Source organism: Canis lupus, chromosome 12, assembly GCF_003254725.2.
Source record: "Canis lupus dingo isolate Sandy chromosome 12, ASM325472v2, whole genome shotgun sequence".
Lineage (NCBI taxonomy): Eukaryota > Metazoa > Chordata > Mammalia > Carnivora > Canidae > Canis > Canis lupus.
The window spans coordinates 2870138-2890422 of NC_064254.1; the positions used below are offsets into that span (position 1 = coordinate 2870138).

General features: G+C 41.1%; 1 long non-coding RNA gene across 2 annotated transcripts in view; it reads left to right on the plus strand.

Annotated features, from left to right (window-relative positions):
* LOC118350452 (uncharacterized) overlaps positions 1–20285 on the plus strand; it is a 45541-nt gene that overhangs the window by 16175 nt on the left and 9081 nt on the right. Inside the window, exons 2-4 of one of the 2 annotated variants that reach the window (XR_004804265.2) lie at positions 18529–18606; positions 19325–19439; positions 19869–20094. This is a non-coding gene — a long non-coding RNA (uncharacterized LOC118350452). Of the gene's footprint in view, positions 1–18528; positions 18607–19324; positions 19440–19868; positions 20095–20285 lie in introns of those variants that run through there. The other variant, XR_004804264.2, reaches the window with a different exon arrangement.

Below are 20285 nucleotides of genomic sequence, written 5' to 3' on the forward strand. Positions count from 1 at the left end.
AAATGGATATCTTCATAACTGGCCATACCCTCATACCCCTGGTAAGGTCTTTGTGTACTCCTTGGGTTTTGAACACTCTAGGGCAAAGGGCCCTGGAGTAGGGAAGTGCAATATGATCGTCAGCCAGCACTGACGTCTACTTGAGGTTTATGATAAATTCAAAGTGAGATCAGCCAGCATGGATGTGTGATTTTCATTCCCTCTGGATATGTTTAACCACATGAGTACGGTGGCGGAGCTGGCAGATTTAGGGCTTTGCCAAAAATCCTGGGAAAGGATAAAGTAACAAAGGAGTCCAGGCTGTATGCAAAAGTAACATCAGGATTATTGGTGGAGGCCAGGCAGGAAGATGAGTACCAAAATTTCCAGTTTTTGTATTTTGTGTTTTTTTGTTTTTTAACTAAACTCTACCTTCAATGTGGGGCTTGAACTCATAATCCCAAGGTCAATATTTGCATCCTCTGCTGACTGAGCCACCCAGGCACCCCTGAAATTTCCAGATGTTAAGGATGAGATCTCCTAGGATTATAAAGTGAGAAGAGAAGAGGGTCCAAGATCAAGCTTTGGGCAGCTCCAGTATTTAATGTCAAGATAAAGAAGGCAATGGTAACCAAAGGCAGAGAGGTGAGAGGGGTATCAGAAAAGTGTTAGGTCACATAGGCCAAAGGACAAATGTCCCAAGAAAGTGGAAGACAATTTTTCACCTGCTGCTGGAAGCCAAATATGAGGAAGTCTGAAAAGTCCATTGGATTTGGTTACATGGAAGTCATTGGAGAATTTAATAGAGTAAGAGGGAGAAGCCCAACCAGAGTTAGGTTATGGGAAATGAGTGGGAAGCAGGTTATAGAAGCAGTCAATACTAACAATTCTTACTGGGATGTAAAAATGAGGAGGAGAACAGAGTTTTATTATTCTCTTTTATTTGCTTTATATTTATTATATTTTATAATATTTATTTGTTGGTTCTCTCTTTTTTATCTATTTTCCTCCTTTCTCAGAACTGGAATCTAAGCTCTATGAGGGCAGGAACAAACCTTGTCTTGTCAAGTCTGTACAGTATACAGGATACGTGGAAATATTTTTTAAAGATTTTATTTATTTATTCATGAGAGACACACGGAAAGAGAGAGAGAGAGGCAGAGACTCAGGCAGAGGGAGAAGCAGGCTCCACGCAGGGAGCCCAATGTGTGACTTGATGCCTGGACTCCGGGATCACGCCCTGGGCTGAAGACAGGAGCTAAACTGCTGAGCCACCCAGGCATCCCTGGAAATATTTTTTTAATGGATTAATGAATGAACCAATGCTAAATAAAATATTTACAAAAGTAGTCCCTCCCAAAACAAAGGTATATCTTGATCCAAGGACAAATTTTAGCTTCATTTCTTTGAATACAAAGGCAATTTTAAGCTCTTTTCATTAAATCCTGAGAAGTAGACATTCAAGTTTATCTCTCCTCATGTCCCAAATCTCCCTGAAGTAAAGGAGTAAAAAAGGCACAAGCCTACAGGGACAAAGAAGACAGGAGAAGGCACGAATCAGACAGGAGAAGCCAGCTTTTTAAGAATTGGAAAGCTGATGGAGCTGAGAGAAGAGTGTTAACTGACTTTGCCAACCTGGGAAAGCAAAACCCTGGGGTAGGAGCAATAGCTGTAGGTCACAAGAAACAAGGTGATTCCTGAGGCAGAACTTGGGGAAGATACAGGAATAGAGGCCCCAGTTCTCTTTGAAAGCAAAGGGGGAAGATGGATTTAAAATTTTTGAAGAAGCAGAGTTAGTTCTCCCTGCAGTTGATAACCAGGCACCCTCCTAGGCCAGTGCATCACACTGGGAGAAGACTGGAGAAAGACAAACCAGATGGATTCTGGCCTTAGAGACTCCAGACCCAACTGAGAGCAGAGATGAGATGCCAAGCACAGGGGATGTTAGTGAGGTCTGTATCCCAAGCAGTGAACCCTTCAGCTCCCTTTTCCCAGCCCTCCCTAGAGGATGGAAATCTCCTTTCACACCATACAAGTCTAATTCTATAAGGAAACTGACCCCTTGGGGATCCCTGGGTGGCTCAGTGGTTTGGCGCCTGCCTTTGGCCTAGGGCGTGATCCTGAAGTCCCTGGATCAAGTCCCATGTCGGGCTCCCTGCATGGAGCCTGCTTCTCCCTCTCTCTCTGCCTGTGTCTCTGCTTCTCTCTCTCTCTCTCTGTCTATCATAAATAAATAAATAAATAAATAAATAAATAATAAATAAATAAATCTTAAAAAAAAAAAAAGGGGAAACTGACCCCTTGAAGGAGAAATACCTACAGATATTGACATTTGGGGGTTATTTAAATTCTTTAAAAGTCTGGGTTCTCCTGTAATGAAGGCTACTAGTTCCCACCAAGGTAGCAGAGTGACCTACCAGCTTGTTGGTCGCTCCATCTTAAATGTGAGTGTTCAGTTATTTGAGGAAGAACCTGGACAAGAACAACAAATCAAAATTAAAAAGTAAAAAAGAAAAAATAAAATAAAATAAAAATAAAAAGTAAAAAAGATCATAAAGCAAACAGAGATATAAGAGGAAAACTTCACATAAACTGAAATAAGCTTCCTCATTAAAAAAATAAGCTTCCTCATAGATAAGAGAAGATAGCATATATATAAAAGAACAGGATGCTATAAAAAAATCAACAAAGAGCTGTAAGATCCACAGTAGATGAGAAAGAAAAACTCAAGACTAATTTTAAGATCCAGATTTTACTTTTTTTATGACAAGAAGAAGCTCCTGGCATTTGAAAAGTAACAGTTGTGGGGCTCCTGGCTAGCTCAGTTGATGGAACATGAGACTCTTGATCTCAGGGTCATAAATGAGTTCAAGCCCCACGTGGGGTGTAGAGATTACTTAAAAATAAAATCTTTTTAAAAACAAATTAATTTTAAAAAGTAACAGTTGTCCTCATTATAATTAGCTCAAACAACAAACAAAAAGTGATTTTTGTCATTTTTCAAGAGAAAAAAAGAGGATTTGGTGCTTTAAAGTGTGAGCTGCTTTGCTCTAAGTCAAACTCTCTCTGCTCTATTCTTGCCAGAATGAATATTTTTCTTTCTTTCCTTCTTTCTTTCTTTCTTTCTTTCTTTCTTTTCTTTCTTTATTTCTTTCTTGTCTTTCTGTCTTTCTTTCTCTTCCTTCCTGCCTTTCCTTCCTCCTTCCTTCCTTCCTTCCTTCTTCCTTCTTTCTTTCTTTCTTCTTTCTTTTCTTTCGTTCTTCTTTCTTCTTCTTTCTTTCTTTCTTCTTTTTTTTTCTTCTTTTCATCTTAGCAAAACTCACTTATATGCTTGTGATCAGGTGTTGGCCAGACAGCATTACTTCTGGAGGTTGGCTGTGTGTTCCTGAGGTGACAAAGAGGTGCCTGGGCCCCATATCTTGTCATCCAGAAGACTAGTTTGAGTTTGACTATTGTCAGGGTTCCAAGATTAGAGCAGAAGTTTACAAACAAGGCTTTCTGAGGCCTAGGCTCAGAGCTGGCACAAGATTGCGTCTACCTTGTTCTGTTGACCACAGCAAGTCACAAAGCCAATCCAGAGTCAAGGAGTGCAAAAATAAACACAAGACAAATACAAGGTCTTGAATGGAGAGTGCAAGGGAGAGAGAACCAGCAATTGAGGGAGTACACAGACTCATAAACATCCTGCAAGAGCAAGAGTCAATATAAACATCTGCCTCAGCCAGAGGAAACCCAAACCCTTTCTGGTCTGTGCTGGGTAAATAAAGCATTTTCTCCCAGACCTCCTTGCAACTAGCTTTGATGAGAAAGGTGGACACTGAGGGAGCCTAGAAAGAAATGCATGAGGAAGAAGCCAGCCACATTGTGCCCATTTCCCACTTCAGCTTTCCACATCAAGCCAGGCTTAGCTGGCCCAGAGAAGAAACTTAATTTAAAATGAAGTTGGGGGGGATCCCTGGGTGGCGCAGCGGTTTGGCGCCTGCCTTTGGCCCAGGGCGCGATCCTGGAGACCCGGGATCGAGTCCCACATCGGTTTCCCGGTGCACGGAACCTGCTTCTCCCTCTGCCTATGTCTCTGCCTCTCTCTCTCTCTCTCTCTCTCTCTGTGACTATCATAAATAAATAAAAATTAAAAAAAATAAAATAAAATAAAATAAAATGAAGTTGGGGGAAAACCCTGGGTGGCTCAGCATTTGAGTGTCTGCCTTGGCTCAGGGCATGATCCTGGGGTCCTGGGATTGAGTCCCACATCAGGCTCCCTGCAGGCAGCCTGCTTTTCCTTCTGCTTATGTCTCTGCCTGTCTCTCTGTGTCTCTCATGAATAAATAAAATCTTAAAAAAAAAAAAAAAAGTAAAAAGTTACAGATTGTAGTAAGTGATGGGAGCAAAAGAAACAGTGTGAGAGAGTTAGAGAGTGGAAAGACAGGGTGACTGGGAAAGGGCTCCCAAATATGACTTCAAGTAGAATGAACCTGTCTTAGCATTACAGCAGAGGAAGTGGCTTGTGTGTAAAGTTCCAAGGCAGAAAAAACCTTGGCATGTTCTAGGGCAATGCTTTCTTTCTTTTTTAACCGTAATATATGGGCTACAAACAAAACAAAAAAATGAACAACCCCCCCACCACACACACATTTTATTTGTAATACAGAACACAGTCACATCCAAAACAAAAGTATTGTGAAACTCTCCTCTTAAAATGCTAAAATGGAGTCTGATGTTTAACATCAGGTTTACTGAGATATCATTTACATGTAACACAATTCACTCTTTTTAGGTTCTGTGTGTGTTTTTTTGTTTTTGTTTTTGTTTTTAAGATTTTTATTTATTCATGAGAGACACACAGAGAGGCAGAGACACAGGCAGAGGGAGAAGCAGGCTCCATGCAGGGAGCCCGACCTGGGACTCGATCCCAGGTCTCCAGATCACACCCTGGGCTGAAGGCAGTGCTAAAACGCTGAGCCACCAGAGCTGCCCCAGGTTCTGTGTGTTTTGATAAATGTGTTCACTTACACCACTACAATCAAGCTCTAGAACATTTCCATGTTCCTCAAAATTCCCTCCTGCTGCTTTGTAGTCAACTCCTCCCCACAAGGTAGAGCTACTGGCAAGCACCGGTCTGATTTCTGACACTACAGATTTTTAAAAATAGTTTTTCTCCATGTGTCTGTCTAGAGGTTTATTGATGTTAATGATCTTTTTGAAAAATCTGCTTTGGGTTTCATTGCTTCTCTATTGTTTTTCTGTACAATTTTATTGATTTCTGTTCTTTCTTACGTCATTGTGCATTTGCTTTGGATTTAATTTACTCTTTTTTTTTCTGTTTTTTTTTTTTTTAAGATTTTATTCATTTATTCATGAGAGACACACAGACTGAGGCAGAAACAGAGGCAGAGGGAAAAGCAGGCTCCCTACTGGGGAGCCTGATGCAGAACTCAATCCCAGGACCCCAGATCACGTCCTGAGCCTGAGGCAGACGCTCAAACACTAAGCCACCCAGGCGTCCCTCTTTTTCTGATTTCTTAAGACGGAAGATTAGATTACTGATTTGAAATTTTTCTTGTTTTCTAGTTTAATGTTTAAATTTCCATTTAAGTACTGGTTTGGCAGTGTCCACAAATTTTGATAATGTTGCATTTCATTTTTATTAAATTAAAAATATTCTCTGATTTTCCTTGTGGCTTCCTCTTTGACCCATGAGTTATTTAGAATTTGCAAATATTTTGTAGATTTTCCAAACATCATTCTGTTATTGATTTCTAATTTAATTCAGTTGTGATAAGAGAACATACTTTTTTATGATTTCAATTAGTTTAAATTTGATGAGGCTTATATTATGACCCAGAACGTGATCTATTTTGATAAATATTCCATGTGTCTTTGAAAAGAATGTTGTTTTTCTGTTGTTGAGTGGAATGTTCCCAAAATGTCAGTAAGATCAAATTCACTGATGTTATGTTCAGGTTTTTATACTCTGCTGATTTTCTGTCTAGTTGTCTTATCAATTACTGAGACAGGAATGTCGAAGTCTCCAACTGTGGACTTATCTATTTTGCCTTTCACTTCTAGAAGTTTTGCTATATGTATTTTGAAGCTGTGTTCAGTGTATGAACATTTAAGGCTGTTATGTTTTCATGAATTGATTCCTTTGTTGTTAGGTCCCTCTCTATCCCTGGTAATATTCCTTATTTTGAAGTCTAATTTGTCTGGTATTGATATAGTCCTTCTGCTTTCTTTGGACTGTGTCTGTATAGTACACCTTCTTGTATCCTTTTATTGTTAACTTAAATATGTCTCTGTGTTGGATGTGTTTCTAGTAGAGAGCATATAATTTGGGTCTTGCTTTTATTTATGCAACATAGTTCAAAAGTAAAATAAGTAGTCAATAGGGTGAGAGAAAATATTCACAATACATACAGACAATTAAAGGCCAATATGAAAATAGATAAAGAATTTCCACAAATTAATAGGAAAAAATCAGAAAACACAATAGAAAAATGAAAAGCAGGGGAAGTGGCAGGCAGAGGGAGAGGGAGAAGCGGGCTTCTCGCAGAGCAAGGAACCAGATGCAGGGCTCAATCCCGGGATCCTAGAATCATAAACTGAGCTGAAGGCAGACGCTTAACTGAGTGAGCTACCCAGGGGCCCCATATTGCTTTCTTTTTATTCCACTTTCTGGGAGATGTCATTGACTTTATCTTCCATATCTTCTTTTTCTTTTTTCATCTATCTTCTTTTTTGTCTATCTTTCATATCATGTTTTTCATCTCTGCTATCACACTTTTTTTTTATTTTCAAGAGCTTTGTTTTGTTCTCTGATCTTATTTTTTATAGTCCTCTGTTTTTAATTCATGCATCAAATTTCTTTCCTTAACTTTCTTAAAGATATTAATAAAAGATCTTTTGGTAAGTTTTCTTTAGTCTCTGTTTCCTCCAACTTATTTTATTTTTTGCTTTGTTTGATCTCTGTATTTCAAGATAGGATTTTTCCTTCAATTTCTGGTGATCCTTGACTGCTTATATTTAGAATGGGGCACCACAAAGCTGATTAGAAGCTCTATTCACGGGCAGCCTGGGTGGCTCAGCAGTTTAGCGCTGCCTTGGGCCAGGGCATGATCCTGGAGACCTGGGATCAAGTCCCTTGTGGGGTTCCCTGCATGGAGCCTGCTTCTCCCTCTGCCTGTGTCTGTGCCTCTGTGTGTGTCTCTCATGAATAAATAAATAAAATCTAAATAAATAAATAAATAAATAAATATTCTATTCATTTTGAATGGAGATTTTCAACTTTGATGTGATTGTCTTAGTTTGCTTTCCCTCAAAAAGGACCCCCCCACACACACACATCAGACATGTATTCAAATGAAAGTATTCAGTGGAAACACAGGTAGGGGAGCAAGGAAGTAAGACAGGGGAGAGAGGGCAGCCATAATGCTAGCTATCACTGAGAATAACTAAGCCTTAATCCTATGGAGAAATTGAGAAAATGTTGCAAAACCCACACCTCAGAATTATTCCAGGCAAGAGTGAGGGAGATGGGATATTCATACATCAAATCCTGACAGTCATTGGCTGAGAGCTGCTGCTGGGGGGGAAAGTATTAATTCCCTAGCACTTCTGGCCTGCCTTATGCCTAAGCAGAGTAGCTTTCCTTGGCTTTGGAGAGAGATCACAAGCAGAGACTCAGATGCTGGCACTTGGAAGTCAGCAAGATACGCTGAAGTGGGGCTGTCCAGGGGACAAAGGTGGGGGTAGTTGTTAGGTTTTCTTTTAATGACCGGCGGAGGAAATTAAAGACAGCAGACCCAGGCGGTGGGTTGGAGAGTGCTTTAATGGGGAGCGCTTGGGGACGGGTTCCCGGACAGGCCCGAGTCAGGGAAGTCGGCCCAGGCAAACCGCAGGGGGGTTTATAAAGAGTTTCGGCGGGAAGAAGGGGGTTAGGGCGGCATTCGGGGAAGAGTTACAGGTCTTTGTAAGCCAAGTTAGGATATGGCGGCAAGGCGGCATTATTGGGAGGTTGCGGCCTTCAATCGGCCATTTTGAGGTCCCCAGTCTCGCCAGCCCGTCAGTAGTGACCTAGCTGGGCTATTACTTGGTTATATTCATCTGCACTTTTAGGTCCTTTCTTTTGTCCTTGTCAGGTTTTTTTTAGACAATCTCTTGTCTGGAGGGTTCCAGTCTGGTTGCCAGAGTTCTGTGAGCTAAGTGGGAGAAAAGGCTGTGAATCTCAACTTTCAGTGGAGAACTCTAAACTTTCACTTAATACTCCTGTTTTCGGATGGCACCTTTGCTGTCTGGTGTCCTCCAGTCTAGAGACTCTCTAATTGGTAAGTTCTAGGATATAAATTCTCAGACTTTTACTAGTTTAGGAGGAGGAGTCACATGCCTGCTCTCAAAAGAGAGGTATTTGGGGTTCAGCTGCTAAGTGGACTTCCAACTAAACCTTCTGCTTTTAGCCCCATACTCACCTCCATAGGTGACCAGTGTCACTAATTCTTTTTGCAGCTTCTGTGATGTAAATTTGGTTGCTGCTCTGCTTTCCCCAGCTTTCTCTGGTCTACTAAACTAGTTACCACTACTTTTTAGCTTTCAAGTTTCCAACATTTTGTTGCTATTGTCTCCTTTTCTATTCTCTTTGCTGTGTGATTTTGGTCATTAAAAAGAGTTCCTTATCAGAATTCCTCCTGTGTCCTTTTATAATCTACTATTTTATTACAGATATTTGTGACATTTTACCTCTAACTGACTGGGAGAACTTCATTTCAGTAACTTCTCAAAGAGATTATCACAAAGTTATTTGAGTAACAGGGCATTCTGATTGGCTGGTGAAGATTTCTCCCCCTTCTATTTTCTGCCTTTATTGTTTTAGAAGCTTGAAGCACTGATTGACCTTTTGCTATGTATCTATGAGAGAGAGAAAGGGATAAAGTGATGTCTTCTCACCATCACACCAGACCCTGGTACAAATTTGAGTGCTAGTGGTTAGTAGGTCCCAGTTCATTAGTGGAAGGAACTGTTTCCTGAGAAATGTCAGGGACTCCAGACACAAGTCCTACTGCTGTGGGGCTTAATGTCCCAGTTTGTCACAAACCCCAGCATTAATGTGGTACTCAGGATTGGCTGATGGCATTCTCTGTAGGATATCAGTTATAATAACAGCGAAGCTTCCTTAGCAACTTTGAGAACTATGGTCACTGAACCAGAATAGGAGAGGAGGAACACAGCAGATACTTCCTGGTGGCTACAGCTGTTGTTTACAAACACATGTAAGGCCTCCTGTGGGCTTATCTACAAATACCAAGGGAAGGAACTTTCTGCAGGATTGGCTATGCAAGTTGAGACCTATGGTGGCCTGCTGCACTGGTGACCCCTAATAGATGACTCCCAATATTCACAACCTTGTGTAGTCCCCTCTTCTTGAATCTGTCGCTGGCTCGGTCACATGAATGTAACCAATAGGGTATAGTATCCACTATGACCCAGTTCAGAGCCTAAGCCTAAAGAAACCCTGGTGGTTTCCATTTTTCCTCTCTTGGAAACTTTGGGTCTCTAGGTAAGAAGTCTATCTACTGTGCTGGAGAGACCGGGTGGAAAGGCCACACAGAGAGAGAGGGGCCCTGAGATTTCACAATAAAGAACGAAGGTCAGCCCTGGTGGCTCAGTGGTTGAGTGTCTGCCTTCAGCCCAGGGTGTGATCCTGGAGACCTGGGATCGTGTCCCACATTGGGCTCCCTGCATGGAGCCTCTCTCTCTCTCTCATAAATAAGTAAAATCTTAAAAAAAAAAAAAAAAAAAAAAAAAAAAGGAAGAAGAAGAATAAGAATGAAGGAAGGAAGCCAGCAACAATGAGAATTGAGGCCTGAAATGTATGACTCCCATTGAGCAATTACAGTCATCCCCTGGCCACTCAAGCCCTCCAAGCTGAGTCCCAAGACATGTGAGGGAGGGAGCCCTTGTGGACCTTCCAGCCCCAGCAGACATCATGGGAGTCAGAGGCAAGCTATGACCTGCCAGAATTCCTGATCCATTGCATTGTGAGAAACAATAAAAACGGTTACTGATTTAAGACAAGTTTGGTACAGTTTGTTATGCATCAATAGATAACCCAACTGAACCAGAAGAACTCTGGGTTCTTGATGTTTGAGGGACTCCCTGTACTCACCAAAAAGATCTGATGACATTTAGATGTGCTCAAAAAGAGCTAAACATACAGGGCAGCTAAAAGCATAGCCTGATTTGGAAGAAAATATGCATTTTAGAATTTTTAAAGCGCTCTAAAAAATGGACCTAGGCAACCGTTTTCTTTACTTCTTGTTAGGCTTCAAAAACCCAACAAGAATGGGAAATGTCCCAAACACCAGTGCCAGATTGTGTGGCTCTTTGACCTGTCCCAGTATGAGCTCCCTCTAATACGTGCCAAGGGAGCTGGGGCCTCCCTCTCCACTTGTGATATATATATATATTTTTAGCAGTGGCTTAAATCTGATGCCTTTAGTTTAAAGCCAGATTAAGTAAACTCACTTTCATACTTGTTTTAAAAATAAACTCCTGCAAGAAAGAAAATACTCATCTTTATAGAATCCTCCCCCTGTGGTGCTGGCACATTCTCTCAAGAAATACCTTAAAGTAAGGAAAGGAAGATGAAGTTAGAAATCACAGGGGATAGGGATTGAATCCTATTTCTTTCATGTTTTAGCTGTGAGGCTTTGGAGAAGTTACCCAACCTCTGTCTGTGTTCCCTCATCATTAAAAAGTGAGAATGCTAATACCCACCTTAAAGGATTGCTTTGAGAATAAAATGAGGTAATGTGTATGAAAGTACATAACATACTGCTGGATGTATGGTTAAGACTCAAAAATATCTTGGTTCACTGTGCTGCATTCAAAGGTTATTGGAGCCAGGGTTATGTCTCATGGTAGTAGAATGAGGAGCCAGAGGGCTAGTCAGCTCAGTGGCAGTTTGGTTGGGTCACCATCACTGCCTTCTCTTCTCTCTATTGCCATTGACATAGATCCTAGAGATAATGGATCTTCTTTAAAATAGTAACCAGTTACCCTCTACTTCCTGTAACTCCTGTCCCTATTCTCATCATAGAAAACAGAGTTCTGGTTTTATCTCAAGGAAGAAATGATAATAGCTAACACCAATTATAAATGAGTCAGATATTTTTTTGCTTTGGGGTTTTAAAAGCCAAAGACTCATGGCATAAGAAAACAGTTTTGAAAGAATAATTGGAAAGTTGATTTTTCACAAAATGGCCACACATATGCATACACACATGCATACCCACACACTGACACATGTGGGCATGCCCACACTCAAAGGACTGGACAAAATTTCACTGGACTTCACAATAGGGAAGTCAAGCAGAGCAGGGAGCTAGAATAAATTTCACCACTGACTTAAAACCTTAGAAACTAATTTATTTATTTATTTATCTATTTATTTATAAAAGATTTTGTTTACTTATTCATGAGAGACACACACACACACAGAGAGAGGCAGAGACACAGGCAAAGGGAGAAGCAGGCTCCATGAAGGGGGCCCGACGTGGGACCCGGGTTCCCAGGTTCACACCCTGGGGCAAAAGGGCGCTAAACCGCTGGGCCACCGGGGCTACCCAGAACTTAGAAACTATTAATGAGTTTTTCACTCTGCCCTTAGCCAGAAAATGACCTCCTCTTTATTTGGTTATGGCATCAATCTTGTGAGGAGGTTCGGATTGTTTCAGAAGGAATGCTAAGAGAAGAAAAAAAAAGGGTGGGTGGCTCAATTGGTTGGGCATTTGGCTCTTGATTTTTCTCAGATCATGATCTCAGGGCTTTGGGATCAAGCCCCACACGTCTTGGGCTCTGTGCTTATTGGGAAGTCTGCCTCTCCTCTCTCTCTCTAAAATAAATAAATGAATCTTGTTGGGTGGGTGGGGGGAGGAAGAGCACCTGGGAGGCTCAGTTGGTTAAGCATCTGATTCTTGGTTTTGGCTCAAATCATGATCTCCTGGTTGTGAGATCAAGCCCTGTTGGGCTCTGTGTTCAGTGTGACATCTGGTTGGTTCAGACTCTCTCCTTCTCCCTTCTCCCTCTGCTCCTCCCTGCTGGCACTCACATCCAAGTGCTCTCCCTCTCTCTTTCTCAAATAAATACATAAATAAAATATTTTTAAAAAGAAAAGAGCTAATATGCATTATTGAAATTCAAAATTTTTCAACAAAACAATAGTCTTGAAAACCAAGCTCTGTGAGAGAGAAATAATTTTCTATATTCACTTAGCTAATATTTGATGAGATCAAGACCCAAACCCAGATTCAAATTTCTACCAAAGGAGGGGATAACTTAGTCTATTGTCTTTGGTTTCCTCATCTACCCATGATGCTGATAACACCTACATCAAAGAATTGTTTCCAAAAGGAACTTCTGTCTTCTAAAGTGGCAACCAGAGTCAGCAAGCCAAGGATATGATATGGAAGGAAAAAAAGAGAAGCTTGCCCTTTCCTGTCTTGGACATTGAAGAAGATATCTGGGAGGGGAGAATGAGATAAGAATCAAAGAGGTTTAACTTGGAATTGGGGAAATGGCTTCAGAAATACCCAGAAAATAGAAGAAATCACTGAAGTTATAATAAACTGGTACCCAATGTAGATAACTGAGCAAATCAGGGTGAACTGTCAGAGAGATAGTGTCTAATTTGTACTGTCAGTCCTTCCCCAATGATGAGCATTTAGTTGAGAGTCAAGGGCCTGCCATGGGCCATGGTGGAGTAGGAGGATGGCAAAGGAAATGGAGGCATATGGTTTGGACAGCTTGGGTCAGGGGCTGGATGGGGGACATAGTGGAAATTCAAGGGGCCCACTGGGCTTTGCAGAGCTATAGGGAGGTTGAGTCAGCCAGAGAGATGAGATCAGGTCTAGCCAAGAGAGACATGTGAGATACTCTAAGTGCTGACTTTAGTCAAAGGCCGGCAGGGTGAACATGACCAAGCGCATATTGGCCCATAAACCAAAGGACATACTGAAAGCATGAGAACCCCAGTTCCCTTCTTATACCCATCCCTGAGGAGATCACTTAAGCCTCATCTCTCTCTTCATGCACCCCCAACAGAAACTTAGCAAGAAGCCTGGGGGCAGGGAAGACGTCTGAGAGATCTGAGACTCTGAGCATTTTTATCTAGAGAGACTGAAAAGTATCTGAACACCCACTTATTCTTTGGTATTGCACTGAAACAACTCCAGCTTTTCATGCTACCTAGTGAATGAAGGTTGTAAGAAAAACCACATTACTTATAGATAAACTATTTCTCCTCACATCTCTGAGTTGTGGTGTAAGATAATTGATCCTACTAAAGAGCTTAGACATTGGTGGGGCCCTCAAAATGGCCTGCAATACTCAGTTTTTACTGTGTAACAAACAACTCCAAGCTCTCAATGGCTTACAATAACAATCACCTATTTTCATGCTTTTGGTGGTAGAAGTTGGCTATGGTTTGGCTTATCCATGTTGGGCTTAACAGAGAATGGTAGAACTTCAGGCTCCTGGTTATGTTCAGTTATTTAACCTGGGCCAAGCTAAAGGGGCAGTGGATATATAGAATTTGCTTTTCTCTTGACACATCACAGAGGTGTAAGAGGCCAAATCAAGTCACAAAAGCACATTTAAAGTATCTGGTTATATCATGTCATGACATTCCATTGGTCCAAGAGAGTCACATACCAAAGGGCATGAATGTGTACTTAAAGAGGAAGCAAAGTATGGGGAATAACAATCCAAACCATCACAGGACCACTGTCCCCTACCTACTCTTTCTTCCCTCCTCAAAACAGCAGTATTCCCAAATTGATCTAGGAAATCTAGGAGCAATATTTCCCTTGAGCAAAGAGTATCAGTAGAACATCACAGAAGACCCCGAAAGCCAGCACAGCAAGCATGATGGGGCAGAGTGAGGAAAGCCTGGGTCTTGGATGATAGAGTTAAATGTGTGTTTTTGTTTGTTGTTGTTTTTAAAGATTTTATTTATTTATTCATGAGAGACCCAGAGAAAGAGAGAGAGAGGCAGAGACACAGGCAGAGGGAGAAGCAGGCTCTATGCAGGGAGCCGGATGTGGGACTCGATCTCGGGACTCCAAGATCATGCCCTGGGCTGAAGACAGGTGCTAAACCGCAGAGCCACCCAGGGATCCCCGAGTTGAATGTTTTTAGCAGACACCTACTTCTAGACTTTTGTAATACGAAACAATTTGATGTGTTTATTGTTAGCTGAGTTTTTTGTAGATTTCAGTTGAGTACATCCAACTGATACTGGACTCCTATTAGCCCTATTTTTCCATAAGGCCTAGAGAAGTAAGTGCAGAAGGTTGGATTTGAACCCAAGCTTTGTCTGTAGAGCACATGCCTTTTTTTACCTTACTATGATACCTTACTTTCCAAGTCTTGTGTGGGGCTGACGCCCCTAATATACATGGCAGCTGATTCAAAGGATAATGCAATTAAATGACTCCATGGTGAAAAAGCAGAAAGTCTGGTCATAGCAGTAAAAAATATCAACATGGCTTTGGTCTGGCCCTGTAGCCAAACAACTCAGAGAAGAGCCAGGACCAGGCACCAGAGGCTACTCAAATATAGAGCTCTACTCAGATGTAGAGTCCTGGGGTTTCCCTGAGTTTTATGCAGGAGAGGTGTCATGTGATGGTGACCCCACTCAACAATTTAATCAACCTGCACATTTAAAACAAGCTCTCTCAAACTCCTGCTCCCTTCATCCCCTCTGTTCTTTTTTGAAACAACAAAAAGGAAATTTGGCAAATAGCAGGCTAAGCCATCAATCTTCAAATCTATTCTATAGATCAAGATTTCTGGGTCATGTGGAAATAGCTGTCTAGGTAGATACCAGGGACTGACCCAACAATTATATCCCACACGGGAGGTGCTCAGGCAAGTGTACTGAATGAATGAACAAATCACAATCTGGGATTTGTGATGATCCTTACTGCAACTCTAGAGATCTGTTGGCCAGTGTATTTGGTAATTGAACCTAAAGGGCTAACTGATGCTAGTCAAAGTCATGTGAGACATATCGGCTAGGATACCTAGGATATAATATCTTTCCAGGGAATAGATTTCTCATACCTCTGTCCAAGGCACTTCCTAGTATTGACATATAGATGCAGAATAAACATGATAGTCACTGAGCATGAGTCAGAGGGGTGAGGACATGGTGAGTAAGCTTTCTCTGGCTCCCCATAGAAGACATTGAGCCACCTCTGCCTCGAGAAGATAGGGGAATTTTGTAAGTGTAATCTATTTTTGGATACAGTTTTGTTACAGAGTGAAATATATGGGCAGCCTAGGTGGCTCAGCGGTTTAGTGCCACCTTCAGCCCAGGGCCTGATCCTGGAGACCCGGGATCGAGTCCCACCTCGGGCTCTCTGCATGGAGCCTGTATGGGCTCTCTCCCTCTGCCTGTGTCTCTGCCTCTCTCTCTCTCTTCTCTGTCTCTCATGAATAAATAAATAAAATATTTTAAAAAAAGAAATATATAATTTAAGTTGGTATTTTGAGGGACTCTTCTTTCTATTAAGAAATCTACTTCTTTCTAAGGCCCAGTCTCCTGTCTGTGAGAGTATCTGCAGAGTCTTCCCCAAGAACCTACATAGCACTTGGCTCTCAGATAGCATGATGAATGCCCAGGGTTCTAGCAGACCTCCAGTGATGATGGGGTCCCTGGTACTGACACATCTCTGTCATCACTATCTTTTTATATTGGGCTTCTGCATAGAGGGACCATGATGAGGCATCCACTTCCATCTACAACCCTCTGCTTTCATAATTGGGGCTATATGGTCTTTCCCAGTTCTTATCTTTTACTTGCTCTGAAGTAGAAGGCCTTCATAGGGAGCTCAAATTTGCCCATATTTAAGAATAACTTGGTTCATATTCCATTTTGAGGCTATTTCTTTTATTCATTCATGTAATCAAACAGTCAGCAAATATTGATGGCCAATTTTGTGCCATCAGTGTGCTAACCACTGGAGTAGTGCTTAACAAAACTGTAGGTCCCTTCCTCTGTGCAACTTGTGGCCCAGCTGAAAATATTTACATTTAGTGAGACATTAACCTCAGTTGGTTAAGTGTCTGTCTTTGGCTCAGGTCATGATCTCAGGGTCCTGGGACCGAGGCTTGAGTCAGTCTCCCTGCTCAATGAGGAGTCTCCTTCTCCCTCTCCTTCTGCCCCTCCCTCAGATAGTTCTCTCTCTCTCTCTCTCTCTCTCTCTCTCTCTCGCGCGCGCGCGCGCTGTCTCTCTCAAATAAATAAATAAATAAATAAATAAATAAATAAATAAATAAATAAATCTTTAAAAAAGAAAAAGTAAAAATGCTCCATGAAATGGATACAGAGTTATAACCAACATTAAAACAAAAACATTAAAAAAAAAAAACATACATTTTCCCAGAGAAGAGAAAGAGTATGTAAGAGTATACTTTCAAACTATTTGGGGATCCCTGGGTGGCGCAGCGGTTTAGCGCCTGCCTTTGGCCCAGGGCGCGATCCTGGAGACCTGGGATCGAATCCCACGTCGGGCTCCCGGTGCACGGAGCCTGCTTCTCCCTCTGCCTGTGTCTCTGCCTCTCTCTCTCTCTCTCTGTATGACTATCATAAATAAATTTAAAAAAAATTAAAAAAAACACAAAAAACTATTCTATGGGGTACCTGGGTGGTGCAGTCGGTTAAGCATCTTCCTTTGGCTCAGGGATCCAGTCCTGTGTCAGCTCCCTGCTCAGTGGGAGCCTGCTTCTTCCTCTCCCTCTGCCTCTCCCCCTGCTTGTGTCTTGAGATCTCCTGGCATTGACATCAGGTTCTCTGCTCAGTGCAGAATCTGCTTCCCCATTCTCTCCCTCTGCCTACTGCCTCCCCCCACCCCCACCCCTGCCTCATATACTCTCGCGCTCTCTCTCTAAAATAAATAAGTAAATCTTTTTTTAAAAAAAGGAATCAGGAACTCCTGGGTGACTCAGTCGGTTGAGCATCTGCCTTCTGCTCAGGTCATGAGCCAGGGTCCTGGGATCAAGCCCTGCATCGGGTTCTCTGTTCTAGGAGAGCCTCCCTCTTCCTCTTTTTCCCACTCGTGCTCTCTCCATCGCTATCTCGGTTCTGTCTCTCTTAAGTAAATAAATAAAATCTTTTTTTTTTTTAAGATTTTATCCATTTATTCATGAGAGAGAGAGAGAGAAGCAGAGACTCAGGCAGAGGGAGAAGCAGGCTCCCTGCAGGAAGCCAGATGCAGAACTCAATCCCAGGACCCGGGATCATGCCCTGAGCCAAAGGGAGGGGCTCAACCACTGAGCTATCCAGGCATCCCCAATAAATAAATAAAATCTTAAAAAGAAAAGAAAAGGAATCACCCAATATATGATCTTTTGTGTTTGGCTTCCTATTTCAGCATGTTTTCAAAGTTCATCAAAGTAGCATGTATCAGTAGTACATTCCTTTTTTATGGCTGAAACTATTTCATTCTATGTATATATCATAATTTGTTTATTCATCAGTTGATGGACACTTAAGTTGTTTCTGCCTTTGGCTATTATAAATAATGCTGCTATAAACATTCTTGTACAATTTTCTGTGTGGACACATGCTTTTATTTCTCAGGTAAAATTGCTGGTTTGTGTCAACATAAACAAAACTGGACCCTCCTTAAAGTGGTAAGGACAAACTTTAGTCAGTAAGATACTGTTGCAGCAGGGAAAAGAGGCCAGCATGAATGAAACTCAACTTTGATACAGAGGTAACTGGGCATTGAAAAGGGGAGTGAGTGGCAACTTAGTAGAGTGGAAATGAAAAATTTAAAAAGCAGGAATCCCAGTGGTTTGGTCCATGTGAAATCCATTCGAGTTTATTAACTGGTGCTTATCCAAGTTAGGCTCCTACCCTCCCACAGAGGCTGGGAGGCAGGGGTGATAACCTTAGGCGTTGGCTAAACAGTAAGTTCCTTTGGCAGCCTTGAGTTTTCTCAGGTAGGCACTTAAAGGAGGGGCAAGGATCATCCTAGAGCTGTGGCCTTGAGCTATTAGAAATGATGCTGGTATTAGTTTAAGTCTTTATAGAGCTAGATGGAAAGGGCTTAGAGGAGCCTGGTTGGAGTTTGGTCAAGGAGAGAATCTTTTCCAGTCATATGGTAACTCTGCATTTAACTTTTGAAAGAGCCCTGGTTATCATTGTGTGCCTTTTGAAATACATGTGAATATATTGCTATTCCAAAAATTAAGCTAATAACAAAAGGCACACTATAGGAGACATCATATATAGGCATATAACCAAGAAGAATTTATGGAGAACGCCTTCAAATCAATATGAAAAAGACAATAAATCCAACACAAAAAGTGAAAATGGTACAAAAGACAATTCCTCAAAGGAAAAACAAAAACTGCCAATTAAAATAACAATGAGATAACATTTTACATCCATCAAATTAACAAAGATGAGTCTGGTAATAGCAAATGTTGGTGACTCTATGGGGCAATAGGGACCCTTAAAAAAAAAGATTTTATTCATTTATTTGACAGGGAGAGAAGAAAGTACAAGCAGGGGGAGCAGCAGAAGGAGAGGGAGAAGCAGACTTCCTGATGAGCAGGGAGCCCAAGGTAGGACTTACTGAGCCACCCAGGCACCCTGATCTGTGGTATATTCATATAATTGAATACAACAGTGGTGTTCTGTTCCCCATGGTAGCCACAAGCGACATGGGGCTACATAAACTTAAATTTAAATATTTAAATTAATTCTATGTTTTAAATTTCAAATTTTAAATTTAGTTCCTCAATCACATTAGTTTTATATCAATTGTTCAGTGTGGTACCATACTGGACAGTGTAGTTATAGAACATTTCCGTCATTGCAGAAAGTTCTGTTGGACAGCATGTTATAGAGTAGATAAAATGAGTCATCCGGGTCTATATGTTTCAGAATATATGTTTCAAAAATATAATATTGATAGGAAAAAGCCAGCAAGCTGCCTGTACACTTAGAGTATCCTCTCATTTGACTGGTTTGGAAGAAATTCATAACATCCATTGCCTTCAGAGATGTGAAGTGTGTGGTGAGGGATGAAGTGGTTGGTAGACTTTTCATATACATCCTTTGCCTCTTTTAAATTCTGAACCATGCAATTGTATCATCTATTCAAATATAATAAAATAAATTCTGGCTCCAACCAATTCAAGAAAAACACTTAAGGCATGTAAAGCCTTTTTGGAGTTTGGCAAAACCATATTTACTGGTTACTTATTGAAACCTATCCACCAGATTGTCTAAAAAAATAACCTTGTGTTTCCTTTCTGTGATATTTTACAATTTCCACAGAACGCAAAATTTGAATATTTTCATTGAAACTTCTACAGCAAGATCCTGCTCAATCTTTTGTATTTGTTTCACGTGAAACTGAGAAACTGTGACTAAAAAAGTTGTGAAAGTACTGGTAAGAAAAATGTAATGTGAACACAAGACAAAACTGTAATGTATTAGCTAATAAATATATCCAGTTTGAACACATTAAAATGCTGTATATTCTCACAGACACATAAAAATACAGTGATAGTACAAAATAATTCATGGGAATGATAATGATTCAGGCTGGAGGTTACCTCTGGGGAGAGGGAAGGTATCAGGAAGGAGGACACAGGGGCATCAATTGACTCTACAACATTTTACTTACTAAAAAAAAGGAGGGGGGGCAAATTGTTAGTGTCGGAAAGGGGGTGGTGATTCCGTGGGGTTTCATTATTGCCATGCTGTGTGGTTTTATCTTTCTTTTCTTTTCTCTTTTCTTTTCTTTTCTTTCTTTTCCTTTCTTTTCTTTTCTTTTCTTTTATTTTCTTTTCTTTTCTTTCTTATTTCTTTCTTTCAGATTTTACTTACTTATTCATGAGAAACGCAGAGACAGGCTGAGACACAGGCAGAGGGAGAAGCAGGCTCCCTCTGGGGAGCCCCATGTGGGACCCATCCCAGGACCCCAGGATCATGACCTGAGCTGACGCTTAACCGCTGAGCCCCCCAGGCGTCCCTGTTACTTGGTTTTCTACTTAAGAATTTCAATTTTCTCCTCCCTCTGCCTATGTCTCTGCCTCTCTCTGTGTGTTTCTCATGGATAAATAAGTAAAATCTTAAAAAAAAAAAAAAAAAGAAAGAAAGAAAGAAAGAAAGAAAGAAGAAAGAAAGAAAGAGAAAGAGAGAAAGAGAAGAAAGAAAGAAAGAGAAAGAGAAAGAAAGAAAGAAAGAAAGAAAGAGAAAGAAGAAAGAAGAAAGAAAGAAAGAAGAAAGAAAG